This window comes from Tachypleus tridentatus, chromosome 13, assembly GCF_004210375.1.
Source record: "Tachypleus tridentatus isolate NWPU-2018 chromosome 13, ASM421037v1, whole genome shotgun sequence".
Lineage (NCBI taxonomy): Eukaryota > Metazoa > Arthropoda > Merostomata > Xiphosura > Limulidae > Tachypleus > Tachypleus tridentatus.
Genome location: NC_134837.1, coordinates 272,171,433 through 272,188,795, shown reverse-complemented (window position 1 = coordinate 272,188,795; position 17,363 = coordinate 272,171,433).

Genomic DNA, 17,363 nt, shown 5'->3' with positions numbered 1-17,363 from the left:
GAACAGTGATATCTTCACTGGTAAACTAAAATATAGAACAGTGATATCTTCACGGAAAACTAAAATATAAAACAGTGATATTTTCACGGGAAAACTAAAATATAGAACAGTGATATCTTCACGGAAAACTAAAATATAGAACAGTGATATCTTCACTGGTAAACTAAAATATAGAACAGTGATATCTTCACGGGAAAACTAAAATATAGAACAGTGATATCTTCACAGTGATATCTTCACTGGTAAAACTAAAATATAGAACAGTGATATCTTCACTAAAATATAGAACAAACTAAAATATAGAACAGTGATATCTTCACGGGAAAACTAAAATATAGAACAGTGATATCTTCACGGAGGAAAACTAAAATATAGAACAGTGATATCTTCACGTGAAAACTAAAATATAGAACAGTGATATCTTCACTGGAAAACTAAAATATAGAACAGTGATATCTTCACGGGAAAACTAAAATATAGAACAGTGATATCTTCACGGGAAAACTAAAATATAGAACAGTGATATCTTCACTAAAATATAAAACTAAAATATAGAACAGTGATATCTTCACTGGTAAACTAAAATATAGAACAGTGATATCTTCACGGGAAAACTAAAATATAGAACAGTAATATCTTCACGGGAAAACTAAAATATAGAACAGTGATATCTTCACGGGAAAACTAAAATATAGAACAGTGATATCTTCACGGAAAACTAAAATATAGAACAGTGATATCTTCACGGGTAAACTAAAATATAGAACAGTGAAAACTCTTCACTTCACGAAAACTAAAATATAGAACAGTGATATCTTCACGGTAAAACTAAAATATAGAACATTGATATCTTCACTGGTAAACTAAAATATAGAACAGTGATATTTTCACGGGAAATTTTAAAATATAGAACAGTGATATCTTCACTGGTAAAACTAAAATATAGAACAGTGATATCTTCACGGGAAAACTAAAATATAGAACAGTGATATCTTCACGGGAAAACTAAAATATAGAACAGTGATATCTTCACTAGTAAACTAAAATATAGAACAGTGATATCTTCACTGGTAAACTAAAATATAAACAGTGATATCTTCACTGGATAGAACAGTGATATCTTCACGGGAAAACTAAAATATAGAACAGTGATATCTTCAGATATAGAACAGTCTTCACTGGAAAACTAAAATATAGAACAGTGATATCTTCACGGGAAAACTAAAATATAGAACAGTGATATCTTCACGGGAAAACTAAAATATAGAACAGTGATATCTTCACGGGAAAACTAAAATATAGAACAGTGATATCTTCACGGGAAAACTAAAATATAGAACAGTGATATCTTCACGGGAAAACTAAAATATAGAACAGTGATATCTTCACGGGTAAAAACTAAAATATAGAACAGTGATATCTTCACGGTAAACTAAAATATAGAACAGTGATATCTTCACGAGAAAACTAAAATATAGAACAGTGATATCTTCACGGGAAAACTAAAATATAGAACAGTGATATCTTCACAGGAAAACTAAAATATAGAACAGTGATATCTTCACTGGTAAACTAAAATAAAATATAGAACAGTGATATCTTCACGGGAAAACTAAAATATAGAACAGTGATATCTTCACTAAAAATATAGAACAGTGATATCTTCACTAGTAAACTAAAATATAGAACAGTGATATCTTCTTCACTGGTAAACTAAAATATAGAACAGTGATATCTTCACGGAAAACTAAAATATAGAACAGTGATTTTTTCACGGGAAAACTGAAATATAGAAAAGTGGCATCTTCACAGGAAAACTAAAATATAGAACAGTGATATCTTCACGGGAAAACAAAAATATAGTTCAGTGATATCTTCACTAGTAAACTAAAATATATCTTCACTAGTACAGTGATATCTTCACGGGAAAACTAAAATATAGAACAGTGATATCTTCACGGGAAAACTAAAATATAGAACAGTGATATCTTCACGGTAAACTAAAATATAGAACAGTGATATCTTCACGGGAAAACTAAAATATAGAACAGTGATATCTTCACTAGAAAACTAAAATATAGAACAGTGATATCTTCACGGGAAAATTAAAATATAAAACAGTTATATCTTCACTGGTAAACTAAAATATAGAACAGTGATATCTTCACTAGTAAACTAAAATATAGAACAGTGATATCTTCACTGGTAAACTAAAATATAGAACAGTGATATCTTCACTGGTAAACTAAAATATAGAACAGTAATATCTTCACGGGAAAACTAAAATATAGAACAGTGATATCTTCACGGGAAAACTAAAATATAGAACAGTGATATCTTCACTGGTAAACTAAAATATAGAACAGTGATATCTTCACGGGAAAACTAAAATATAGAACAGTGATATCTTCACTGGAAAACAAAAATATAGAACAGTGATATCTTCACATGAAAACTAAAATATTGAACAGTGATATCTTCACGGTAAAACTAAAATATAGAACAGTGATATCTTCACGGGAAAACTAAAATATAGAACAGTGATATCTTCACGGGAAAGTGATATCTAAAATATAGAACAGTGATATCTTCACTAGAAAACTAAAATATAGAACAGTGATATCTTCACAGTAAAATATAGAACAGTGATATCTTCACGGGTAAACTAAAATATAGAACAGTGATATCTTCACTGGTAAAACTAAAATATAGAACAGTGATATCTTCACGGGAAAACTAAAATATAGAACAGTGATATCTTCACGGTAAACTAAAATATAGAACAGTGATATCTTCACTAGGAAAACTAAAATATAGAACAGTGATATCTTCACGAAAACAAAATATAGAACAGTGATATCTTCACGGGAAAACTAAAATATAGAACAGTGATATCTTCACGAGAAAACTAAAATATAGAACAGTGATATCTTCACGGGAAAACTAAAATATAGAACAGTGATATCTTCACGGAAAAACTAAAATATAGAACAGTGATATCTTCACGGGAAAACTAAAATATAGAACAGTGATATCTTATCGAGAAAACTAAAATATAGAACAGTGATATCTTCACGGTGAAAACTAAAATATAGAACAGTGATATCTTCACGGGAAAACTAAAATATAGAACAGTGATATCTTCACAGTATAGAACAGTGATATCTTCACTAGGAAAACTAAAATATAGAACAGTGATATCTTCACGGGAAAACTAAAATATAGAACAGTGATATCTTCACTAGTAAACTAAAATGTAGAACAGTGATATCTTCACGGGTAAACTAAAATATAGAACAGTGATATCTTCACGGGAAAACTAAAATATAGAACAGTGGTATCTTCTCGGGAAAACTAAAATATAGAACAGTGATATCTTATAGAACACTTCACTAGGAAAACTAAAATATAGAACAGTGATATCTTCACTAATAAAACTAAAATATAGAACTAAAATATAGAACAGTGATATAGAACAGTGATATCTTCAAAAACTAAAATATAGAACAGTGGTATCTTCACGGGAAAACTAAAATATAGAACAGTGATATCTTCACGGGAAAACTAAAATATAGAACAGTGATATCTTCACGGGAAAACTAAAATATAGAACAGTGATATCTTCACGGGAAAACTAAAATATAGAACAGTGATATCTTCACTAGTAAACTAAAATATAGAACAGTGATATCTTCACGGGAAAACTAAAATATAGAACAGTGATATCTTCACGGAAAACTAAAATATAGAACAGTGATATCTTCACTGGAAAACTAAAATATAGAACAGTGATATCTTCACGGTAAAACTAAAATATAGAACAGTGATATCTTCACTAGTAAACTAAAATGTAGAACAGTGATATCTTCACGAAAACTAAAATATAGAACAGTGGCATCTTCACAGGAAAACTAAAATATAGAACAGTGATATCTTCACGGGAAAACTAAAATATAGATAACAGTGATATCTTCACTAGTAAATAAAATTTAGAACAGTGATATCTTCACTAGTAAACTAAAATTTAGAACACTGATATCTTCACTGGGAAAACTAAAATATAGAACAGTGATATCTTCACTGGAAAACTAAAATATAGAACAGTGATATCTTCACTGGAAAACTAAAATATAGAACAGTGATATCTTCACGGGAAAACTAAAATATAGAACAGTGATATCTTCACTGGAAAACTAAAATATAGAACAGTTATATTTTCACGGGAAACTAAAATATAGAACAGTGATATCTTCATGGGAAAATTAAAATATAAAACAGTGATATCTTCACGGAAAACTAAAATATAGAACAGTGATATCTAAAACTAAAATATAAACAGTAATATTTTCACGGGAAAACTAAAATATAGAACAGTGATATCTTCTCGGGAAAACTAAAATATAGAACAGTGATATCTTCACGGGAAAACTAAAATATAGAACAGTGATATCTTCACGGGAAAAACTAAATATAGAACAGTGATATCTTCACTGGTAAACTAAAATATAGAACAGTGATATCTTCACTGGAAAACTAAAATATAGAACAGTGATATCTTCACTGGTAAACTAAAATATAGAACAGTGATATCTTCACTGGTAAACTAAAATATAGAACAGTGATATCTTCACAGTATATAGAACAGTGATATCTTCACGGGAAAACTAAAATATAGAACAGTGATATCTTCACTGGAAAACTAAAATATAGAACAGTGATATCTTCTCGGGAAAACTAAAATATAGAACAGTGATATCTTCACGGGAAAACTAAAATATAGAACAGTGATATCTTCACTGGAAAACTAAAATATAGAACAGTGATATCTTCACTAGTAAACTAAAATATAGAACAGTGATATCTTCACTAGTAAACTAAAATATAGAACAGTGATATCTTCACTGGTAAACTAAAATATAGAACAGTGATATCTTCACGGGAAAACTAAAATATAGAACAGTGATATCTTCACTGGAAAACTAAAATATAGAACAGTGATATCTTCACGGAAAAACTAAAATATAGAACAGTGATATCTTCACGGGAAAACTAAAATATAGAACAGTGATATCTTCACGGGAAAACTAAAATATAGAACAGTGATATCTTCACGGGAAAACTAAAATATAGAACAGTGATATCTTCACGGGAAAACTAAAATATAGAACAGTGATATCTTCACTGGTAAAACTAAAATATAGAACAGTGATATCTTCACTAGAAAACTAAAATATAGAACAGTGATATCTTCACGGGAAAACTAAAATATAGAACAGTGATATCTTCACGGTAAAACTAAAATATAGAACAGTGAATCTTCTTCACGGAAAACTAAAATATAGAACAGTGATATCTTCACGGGAAAACTAAAATATAGAACAGTGATATCTTCACGGGAAAACTAAAATATAGAACAGTGATATCTTCACGGGAAAACTAAAATATAGAACAGTGATATCTTCACACGGTAAAACTAAATATAGAACAGTGATATCTTCACGGGAAAACTAAAATATAGAACAGTGATATCTTCACTAGTAAACTAAAATATAGAACAGTGATATCTTCACGGGAAAACTAAAATATAGAACAGTGATATCTTCACGGGAAAACTAAAATATAGAACAGTGATATCTTCACGAGAAAACTAAAATGTAGAACAGTAATATCTTCACGGGAAAACTAAAATATAGAACAGTGATATCTTCACATGAAAATTAAAATATAAAACAGTGATATCTTCACTGGTAAATTAAAATATAGAACAGTGATATCTTCACTAGAAAACTAAAATATAGAACAGTGATATCTTCACTGGAAAACTAAAATATAGAACAGTGATATCTTCACTGGAAAAACTAAAATATAGAACAGTGATATCTTCACGGGAAAACTAAAATATAGAACAGTGATATCTTCACAGGAAAACTAAAATATAGAACAGTGATATCTTCACGGGAAAACTAAAATATAGAACAGTGATATCTTCACTAGTAAACTAAAATATAGAACAGTGATATCTTCACGGAAAACTAAAATATAGAACAGTGATATCTTCACGGAAAACTAAAATATAAAACAATGATATCTTCAAGTGAAAACTAAAATATAGAACAGTGATATCTTCACGGGAAAACTAAAATATAGAACAGTGATATCTTCACGGGAAAACTAAAATATAGAACAGTGATATCTTCACGGGAAAACTAAAATATAGAACAGTGATATCTTCACTAAAATAAAATAGAACAGTGATATCTTCACGGGAAAACTAAAATATAGAACAGTGATATCTTCACGGAAAAACTAAAATATAGAACAGTGATATTTTCACGGGAAAACTAAAATATAGAACATTGATATCTTCACGGAAAAACTAAAATATAAAACAGTGATATCTTCACTAGTTTACTAAAATGTAGAACAGTATTATCTTCACGGGTAAACTAAAATATAGAACAGTGATATCTTCACGGGAAAACTAAAATATAGAACAATGATATCTTTTCGGTAAAACTAAAATATAGAACAGTGATATCTTCACTGGAAAACTAAAATATAGAACAAAAAACTAAAATATAGAACAGTGATATCTTCACTAGTAAACTAAAATATAGAACAGTGATATCTTCACGGGAAAACTAAAATATAGAACAGTGATATCTTCACGGGAAAACTAAAATATAGAACAGCAATATCTTCACGGACAACTAAAATGTAGAACAGTGATATCTTCACGGTAAAACTAAAATATAGAACAGTGATATCTTCACGGGAAAACTAAAATATAGAACAGTGATATCTTCACGGGAAAACTAAAATATAGAACAGTGATATCTATCTTCACGGAAAACTAAAATATAGAACAGTGATATCTTCACGGGAAAACTAAAATATAGAACAGTGATATCTTCACTGGTAAAACTAAAATATAGAACAGTGATATCTTCACTGGAAAAATATAAAATATAGAACAGTAATATCTTCACGGAAAACTAAAATATAGAACAGTGATATCTTCACTGGTAAACTAAAATATAGAACAGTGATATCTTCACTGGAAAACTAAAATATAGAACAGTGATATCTTCACTGGAAAAAATATAAAATATAGAACAGTGATATCTTCACGGGAAAACTAAAATATAGAACAGTGATATCTTCACTGGAAAACTAAAATATAGAACAGTGATATCTTCACGGAAAACTAAAATATAGAACAGTGATATCTTCAACTAAAATATAGAACAGTGAATCTTCAAAAACTAAAATATAGAACAGTGATATCTTCACTAGTAAAACTAAAATATAGAACAGTGATATCTTCACGGTAAAACTAAAATATAGAACAGTGATATCTTCACGGGAAAACTAAAATATAGAACAGTGATATCTTCACGGGAAAACTAAAATAACTAAAATATAGAACAGTGATATCTTCACGGAATATAGAACAAAACTAAAATATAGAACAGTGATATCTTCACGTGAAAACTAAAATATAGAACAGTGATATCTTCACGGGAAAACTAAAATATAGAACAGTGATATCTTCACTAGTAAACTAAAATATAGAACAGTGATATCTTCACTGGTAAACTAAAATATAGAACAGTGATATCTTCTCGGGAAAACTAAAATATAGAACAGTGATATCTTCACTGGTAAACTAAAATATAGAACAATGATATCTTTTCGGGAAAACTATAATAAAGAACACTGATATCATCACTGGTAAACTAAGATATAGAACAATGATATTTTCACGGAAAAACTAAAATATAGAACAGTGATATCTTCACGAGAAAACTAAAATATAGAACAGTAATACCTTCACGGGAAAACTGAAATATAGAACAGTGATATCTTCACAGGAAAACTAAAATATAGAACAGTGATATCTTCTCGGGAAAACTAAAATATAGAACAGTGATATCTTCTCGAGAAAACTAAAATATAGAACAGTGATATCTTCACTAAAATATAGAACAGTGATATCTTCACTAAAATAAAATATAGAACAGTGATATCTTCACTAGTAAACTAAAATATAGAACAGTGATATCTTCACTTCACGGAAAACTAAAATATAGAACAGTGATATCTTCACTAAAATATAGAACAGGAAAACTAAAATATAGAACAGTGATATCTTCACGGGAAAACTAAAATATAGAACAGTGATATCTTCACTAGGGAAAACTAAAATATAGAACAGTGATATCTTCACGGGAAAACTAAAATATAGAACAGTGATATCTTCACGGTAAAACTAAAATATAGAACTAAAATAAAATATAGAACAGTGATATCTTCACTGGTAAACTAAAATATAGAACAGTGATATCTTCACTAGTAAACTAATAACGGTAAAACTAAAATATAGAACAGTGATATCTTCACTCTAAAATATAGAACAGTGATATCTTCACTGGTAAAACTAAAATATAGAACAGTGATATCTTCACTGAAACAAAATATAGAACAGTGATATCTTCACTGGAAAACTAAAATATAGAACAGTGATATCTTCACGGGAAAACTAAAATATAGAACAGTGATATCTTCACTGGTAAAATATAGAACAGTATATCTTCACGAAAACTAAAATATAGAACAGTATATCTTCACGGGAAAACTAAAATATAGAACAGTGATATCTTCACGGGAAAACTAAAATATAGAACAGTGATATCTTCACGGAAAACTAAAATATAGAACAGTGATATCTTCACGGGAAAACTAAAATATAGAACAGTGATATCTTCACGGGAAAACTAAAATATAGAACAGTGATATCTTCACGGGAAAACTAAAATATAGAACAGTGATATCTTCACAAACTAAAATATAGAACAGTGATATCTTCACTAGAAAACTATATAGAACAGTGATATCTTCACGGGAAAACTAAAATATAGAACAGTGATATCTTCACTAGGAAAACTAAAATATAGAACAGTGATATCTTCACTTCACGGGAAAACTAAAATATAGAACAGTGATATCTTCACTGGTAAACTAAAATATAGAACAGTGATATCTTCACTGGAAAACTAAAATATAGAACAGTGATATCTTCACTGGAAAACTAAAATATAGAACAGTGATATCTTCACTGGTAAAACTAAAATATAGAACAGTGATATCTTCACTAGTAAAATAACTAAAAAACTAAAATAGAACAGTGATATCTTCACGGGAAAACTAAAATATAGAACAGTGATATCTTCACGGAAAACTAAAAATATAGAACAGTGATATCTTCACGGAAAACTAAAATATACAACAGTGATATTTTCACGGGAAAACTAAAATACAGAACAGTAACATCTTCACGGGAAAAACTAAAATATAGAACAGTGATATCTTCACGGGAAAACTAAAATATAGAACAGTGATATCTTCACTAGGTAAACTAAAATATAAACAGTGATATCTTCACTAGTAAACTAAAATATAGAACAGTGATATCTTCACGGGAAAACTAAAATATAGAACAGTGATATCTTCACGGGAAAATCTAAAATAAAATATAGAACAGTGATATCTTCACTAATAAACTAAAATATAGAACAGTGATATCTTCACTAGTAAACTAAAATTTAGAACAGTGATATCTTCACTGGTAAACTAAAATATAGAACAGTGATATCTTCACTGGTAAAACTAAAATATAGAACAGTGATATCTTCACAGTGATATCTTCACTGAAAAACTAAAATATAGAACAGTGATATCTTCACGGGAAAAAATAAAATATAGAACAGTGATATCTTCACGGGAAAACTAAAATATAGAACAGTGATATCTTCACTAAAACTAAAATATAGAACAGTGATATCTTCACGGTAAACTAAAATATAGAACAGTGATATCTTCACTGGAAAACTAAAATATAGAACAGTGATATCTTCACAGGAAAAACTAAAATATAGAACAGTGAATATAGAACAGTGATATCTTCACTAGTAAAACTAAAATATAGAACAGTGATATCTTCACTGGTAAAACTAAAATATAGAACAGTGATATCTTCACTGGAAAACTAAAATATAGAACAGTGATATCTTCACACAGTAAAACTAAAATATAGAACAGTGATATCTTCACGGGAAAACTAAAATATAGAACAGTGATATCTTCACTAAAATATAGGAAAAAAAACTAAAATATAGAACAGTGATCTATCTAAAATATAGAACACTTCACGGAAAACTAAAATATAGAACAGTGATATCTTCACGGAAAAACTAAAATATAGAACAGTGATATCTTCACGAAAACTAAAATATAGAACAGTGATATCTTCACTAAACTAAACTAAAAAAATATAGAACAGTGATATCTTCACGGAAAACTAAAATATAGAAATATAGAACAGTGATATCTTCACGGAAAAACTAAAATATAGAACAGTGATATCTTCACGGGAAAACTAAAATATAGAACAGTGATATCTTCACGGGAAAACTAAAATATAGAACAGTGATAAACTAAAAACTATATAGAACAGTGATATCTTCACGGGAAAACTAAAATATAGAACAGTGATATCTTCACTAGAACTAAAATATAGAACAGTGATATCTTCACGGGAAAACTAAAATATAGAACAGTGATATCTTCACGGGTAAACTAAAATATAGAACAGTGATATCTTCACGGGAAAACTAAAATATAGAACAGTGATATCTTCACTGGAAAACTAAAATATAGAACAGTGATATCTTCACTGGAAAACTAAAATATAGAACAGTGATATCTTCACTGGAAAACTAAAATATAGAACAGTGATATCTTCACTAGTAAACTAAAATATAGAACAGTGATATCTTCACTAGTAAAACTAAAATATAGAACAGTGATATCTTCACTTCACGAAAACTAAAATATAGAACAGTGATATCTTCACGGAAAAGTAAAATATAGAACAATGATATCTGTACGGGAAAACTAAAATATAGAACACTGATATCTTCACTAGTAAAACTAAAATATAGAACAGTGATATCTTCACTGGAAAAATAGAACAAAATATAGAACAGTGATATCTTCACTAAAACTAAAATATAGAACAGTGATATCTTACGGGAAAACTAAAATATAGAACAGTGATATCTTCACACGAACAGTGAAAACTAAAATATAGAACAGTGATATCTTCACGGGAAAACTAAAATATAGAACAGTGATATCTTCACAGGAAAACTAAAATATAGAACAGTGATATCTTCACGGTAAAACTAAAATATAGAACAGTGATATCTTCACTAGAAAACTAAAATATAGAACAGTGATATCTTCACGGTAAACTAAAATATAGAACAGTGATATCTTCACGGGAAAACTAAAATATAGAACAGTATCTATCTTCACAGTGGAAAACTAAAATATAGAACAGTGATATCTTCACGGTAAAACTAAAATATAGAACAGTGATATCTTCACGGAAAACTAAAATATAGAACAGTGATATCTTCACGAAAACTAAAATATAGAACAATGATATCTCCTCGGGAAAATCAAAATATAGAACAGTGATGTCTTCACAAGTAAACTAGATTAAAGATCGGTGATATCTTAACGGAAAAACTAAAATATAGAACAGTGATATCTTCACGGATATATTCACGGGAAAACTAAAATATAGAACAGTGATATCTTCACTGGTAAACTAAAATATAGAACAGTGATATCTTCACACGGAAAACTAAAATATAGAACAGTGATATCTTCACGGAAAACTAAAATATAGAACAGTGATATCTTCACGGGAAAACTAAAATATAGAACAGAATATCTTCACGGGAAAACTAAAATATAGAACAGTGATATCTTCACTAAAACTAAAATATAGAACAGTGATATCTTCACTGGAAAACTAAAATATAGAACAGTGATATCTTCACGGGAAAACTAAAATATAGAACAGTGATATCTTCACGGGAAAACTAAAATATAGAACAGTGATATCTTCACGGGAAAACTAAAATATAGAACAGTGATATCTTCACGGGTAAACTAAAATATAGAACAGTATAGATATCTTCACGGGAAAACTAAAATATAGAACAGTGATATCTTCACGGGAAAACTAAAATATAGAACAGTGATATCTTCACGGGAAAACTAAAATATAGAAAGTGATATCTAAAATAAAATATAGAACAGTGATATCTTCACGGGAAAACTAAAATATAGAACAGTGATATCTTCACGGGAAAACTAAAATATAGAACAGTGATATCTTCACAGTAAAACTAAAATATAGAACAGTGATATCTTCACGGAAAACTAAAATATAGAACAGTGATATCTTCACTAGAAAACTAAAATATAGAACAGTGATATCTTCACGGGAAAACTAAAATATAGAACAGTGATATCTTCACTATAGAAAACTAAAATATAGAACAGTGATATCTTCACGGGAAAACTAAAATATAGAACAGTGATATCTTCACGGTAAAACTAAAATATAGAACAGTGATATTTTCACGGAAAAACTAAATATAGAACAGTGATATCTTCACGGGAAAACTAAAATATAGAACAGTGATATCTTCACGGGAAAACTAAAATATAGAACAGTGATATCTTCACGGGAAAACTAAAATATAGAACAGTGATATCTTCACGGAAAACTAAAATATAGAACAGTGATATCTTCACGGGAAAACTAAAATATAGAACAGTGATATCTTCACTAGTAAAACTAAAATATAGAACAGTGATATCTTCACTGGAAAACTAAAATATAGAACAGTGATATCTTAAAATATAGAACACTTCACTGGTAAAAAAATAAAATATAGAACAGTGATATCTTCACTGGTAAACTAAAATATAGAACAGTGATATCTTCACGGGAAAACTAAAATATAGAACAGTGATATCTTCACGGGAAAACTAAAATATAGAACAGTGATATCTTCACGGGAAAACTAAAATATAGAACAGTGATATCTTCACGGGAAAACTAAAATATAGAACAATATCTTCAGAAAACTAAAATATAGAACAGTGATATCTTCACGGTAAAACTAAAATATAGAACAGTGATATCTTCACTTAAAATATAGAACAGTGATAAAAAACTAAAATATAGAACAGTGATATCTTCACGGGAAAACTAAAATATAGAACAGTGATATCTTCACTAGTTCACTAAAATATAGAACAGTATCTTCACGGGATATATAGAACAGTTATCACTAAAACTAAAATATAGAACAGTGATATCTTCACGGGAAAACTAAAATATAGAACAGTGATATCTTCACGGTGAAAAACTAAAATATAGAACAGTGATATCTTCACGGGAAAATTAAAATATAGAACAGCGATATCTTTACTGGTAAATTAAAATATAGAACAGTGATATCTTCACTGGTAAAACTAAAATATAGAACAGTGATATCTTCACGGGAAAACTAAAATATAGAACAGTGATATCTTCACGGAAAACTAAAATAAAATATAGAACAGTGATATCTTCACTGTAAACTAAAAAAATATAGAACAGTGATATCTTCACGGGAAAACTAAAATATAGAACAGTGATATCTTTCAAAATCTTCACGGGAAAATAAAATATAGAACAGTGATATCTTCACGGTAAAACTAAAATATAGAACAGTGATATCTTCACGGGAAAACTAAAATATAGAACAGTAATATCTTCACTAAAACTAAAATATAGAACAGTGATATCTTCACGGGAAAACTAAAATATAGAACAGTGATATCTTCACTAGAAAACTAAAATATAGAACAGTGATATCTTCACTGGAAAACTAAAATATAGAACAGTGATATCTTCACTGGAAAACTAAAATATAGAACAGTGATATATATTCACACGGGAAAATATAGAACAGTGATATCTTCACGGGAAACTAAAATATAGAACAGTGATATCTTCACTGGTAAACTAAAATATAGAACAGTGATATCTTCACGGAAAACTAAAATATAGAAAACAGTGATATCTTCACGGTAAACTAAAATATAGAACAGTGATATCTTCACGGGTAAACTAAAATATAGAACAGTGATATCTTCACGGAAAAAACTAAAATATAGAACAGTGAATCTTCACGGGAAAACTAAAATATAGAACAGTGATATCTTCACGGGAAAACTAAAATATAGAACAGTGATATCTTCACGGGAAAACTAAAATATAGAACAGTGATATCTTCACTGGAAAACTAAAATATAGAACAGTGATATCTTCACGGAAAATAGAACTAAAATATAGAACAGTGATATCTTCACTGGTAAAACTAAAATATAGAACAGTGATATCTTCACGGGTAAACTAAAATATAGAACAGTGATATCTTCACTGGAAAACTAAAATATAGAACAGTGATATCTTCACTGGTAAAACTAAAATATAGAACAGTGATATCTTCACTGAGTAAACTAAAATATAGAACAGTGATATCTTCACGGGAAAACTAAAATATAGAACAGTGATATCTTCACGGGAAAACTAAAATATAGAACAGTGATATCTTCACTGGACTAAAATATAGAACAGTGATATCTTCACGGGAAAATTAAAATATAGAACATTGATAACATTACGGTAAAACTAAAATATACAACAGTGATATTTTCACGGGAAATCTGAAATACAGAACAGTGATATCTTCACGGGAACAATATCTTCACGGAAAACTAAAATATAGAACAGTATCTTCACGATATCTTCACGGGAAAACTAAAATATAGAACAGTGATATCTTCACTAGTAAACTAAAATATAGAACAGTGATATCTTCAAAAACTAAAATATAGAACAGTGATATCTTCACGGAAAACTAAAATATAGAACAGTGATATCTTCACGGTAAAACTAAAATATAGAACAGTGATATCTTCACGGGAAAACTAAAATATAGAACAGTGATATCTTCACTGGTAAACTAAAATATAGAACAGTGATATCTTCACTGGTAAACTAAAATATAGAACAGTGATATCTTCACGGGAAAACTAAAATATAGAACAGTGATATCTTCACGGGAAAACTAAAATATAGAACAGTGATATCTTCACTGGAAAACTAAAATATAGAACAGTGATATCTTCACGGGAAAACTAAAATATAGAACAGTAATATCTTCACGGAAAACTAAAATATAGAACAGTGATATCTTCACGGGAAAACTAAAATATAGAACAGTGATATCTTCACGGGAAAACTAAAATATAGAACAGTGATATCTTCACGGAAAAACTAAAATATAGAACAGTGATATCTTCACGGGAAAACTAAAATATAGAACAGTGATATCTTCACGGGAAAACTAAAATATAGAACAGTGATATCTTCACTGGAAAACTAAAATATAGAACAGTGATATCTTCACTAGAAAACTAAAATATAGAACAGTGATATCTTCACTGGTAAACTAAAATATAGAACAGTGATATCTTCACGGGAAAACTAAAATATAGAACAGTGATATCTTCACGGAAAACTAAAATATAGAACAGCAATATCTTCATGGAAAACTAAAATATAGAACAGTGATATCTTCACTGGTAAACTAAAATATAGAACAGTGATATCTTCACGGGAAAACTAAAATATAGAACAGTGATATCTTCACTAGTAAACTAAAATATAGAACAGTGATATCTTCACGGGAAAACTAAAATATAGAACAGTGATATCTTCACGGAAAACTAAAATATAGAACAGTGATATCTTCACGGAAAACTAAAATATAGAACAGTGATATCTTCACGGGAAAACTAAAATATAGAACAGTGATATCTTCACTAGTAAACTAAAATATAGAACAGTGATATCTTCACTGGAAAACTAAAATATAGAACAGTGATATCTTCACAGGAAAACTAAAATATAGAACAGTGATATCTTCACGGGAAAACTAAAATATAGAACAGTGATATCTTCACTGGTAAAACTAAAATATAGAACAGTGATATCTTCACGGGAAAACTAAAATATAGAACAGTGATATCTTCACGGGAAAACTAAAATATAGAACAGTGATATCTTCACGGGAAAACTAAAATATAGAACAGTGATATCTTCACTGGTAAACTAAAATATAGAACAATGATATATCTTCACTGGAAAACTAAAATATAGAACAGTGATATCTTCACTGGTAAAAAAAATATAGAACAGTGATAAAAAAATATAGAACAGTGATATCTTCACGGAAAAACTAAAATATAGAACAGTGATATCTTCACTGGTAAACTAAAATATAGAACAGTGATATCTTCACTGGAAAATATCTAAAATATAGAACAGTGATATCTTCACTGGAAAACTAAAATATAGAACACTGATATCTTCACTGGTAAACTAAAATATAGAACAGTATAGAACAGTGATATCTTCACTGTAAAACTAAAATATAGAACAGTGATATCTTCACTTCACAGAAAACTAAAATATAGAACAGTGATATCTTCACGGGAAAACTAAAATATAGAACAGTGATATCTTCACTTCACGGAAAACTAAAATATCAGTTTCACTAGAAAACTAAAATATAGAACAGTGATATCTTCATAAAACTAAAATATAGAACAGTGATATCTTCACGGGAAAACTAAAATATAGAACAGTGATATCTTCACGGAAAACTAAAATATAGAACAGTGATATCTTCACGGGAAAACTAAAATATAGAACAGTGATATCTTCACTGGTAAAACTAAAATATAGAACAGTGATATCACGTAATATAGAACAGTTATCTTCACTGGAAAACTAAAATATAGAACAGTGATATCTTCACGGGAAAACTAAAATATAGAACAGTGATATCTTCACTTCACGGGAAAACTAAAATATAGAACAGTGATATCTTCACGGGAAAACTAAAATATAGAACAGTGATATCTTCACTAGTAAAACTAAAATATAGAACAGTGATATCTTCACGGGAAAACTAAAATATAGAACAGTGATATCTTCACGGGAAAACTAAAATATAGAACAGTGATATCACGGGTGAACAGTATATCTTCACGGGAAAACTGAAATATAGAACAGTGGCAATTTCACGTGTGAACTAAAATATAGAATAGTGATATCTTCACAGGAAAACTAAAATATAGAACAGTGATATCTCCTCGGGAAAATCAAAATATAGAACAGCGATATCTTCACGGAAAACTAAAATATAGAACAGTGATATCTTCACTGGGAAACTAAAATATAGAACAGTGATATCTTCACTAAAACTAAAATATAGAACAGTGATATCTTCACTGGTAAATTAAAATATAGAACAGTGATATCTTCACTGGAAAACTAAAATATAGAACAGTGATATCTTCACTGGTAAACTAAAATATAG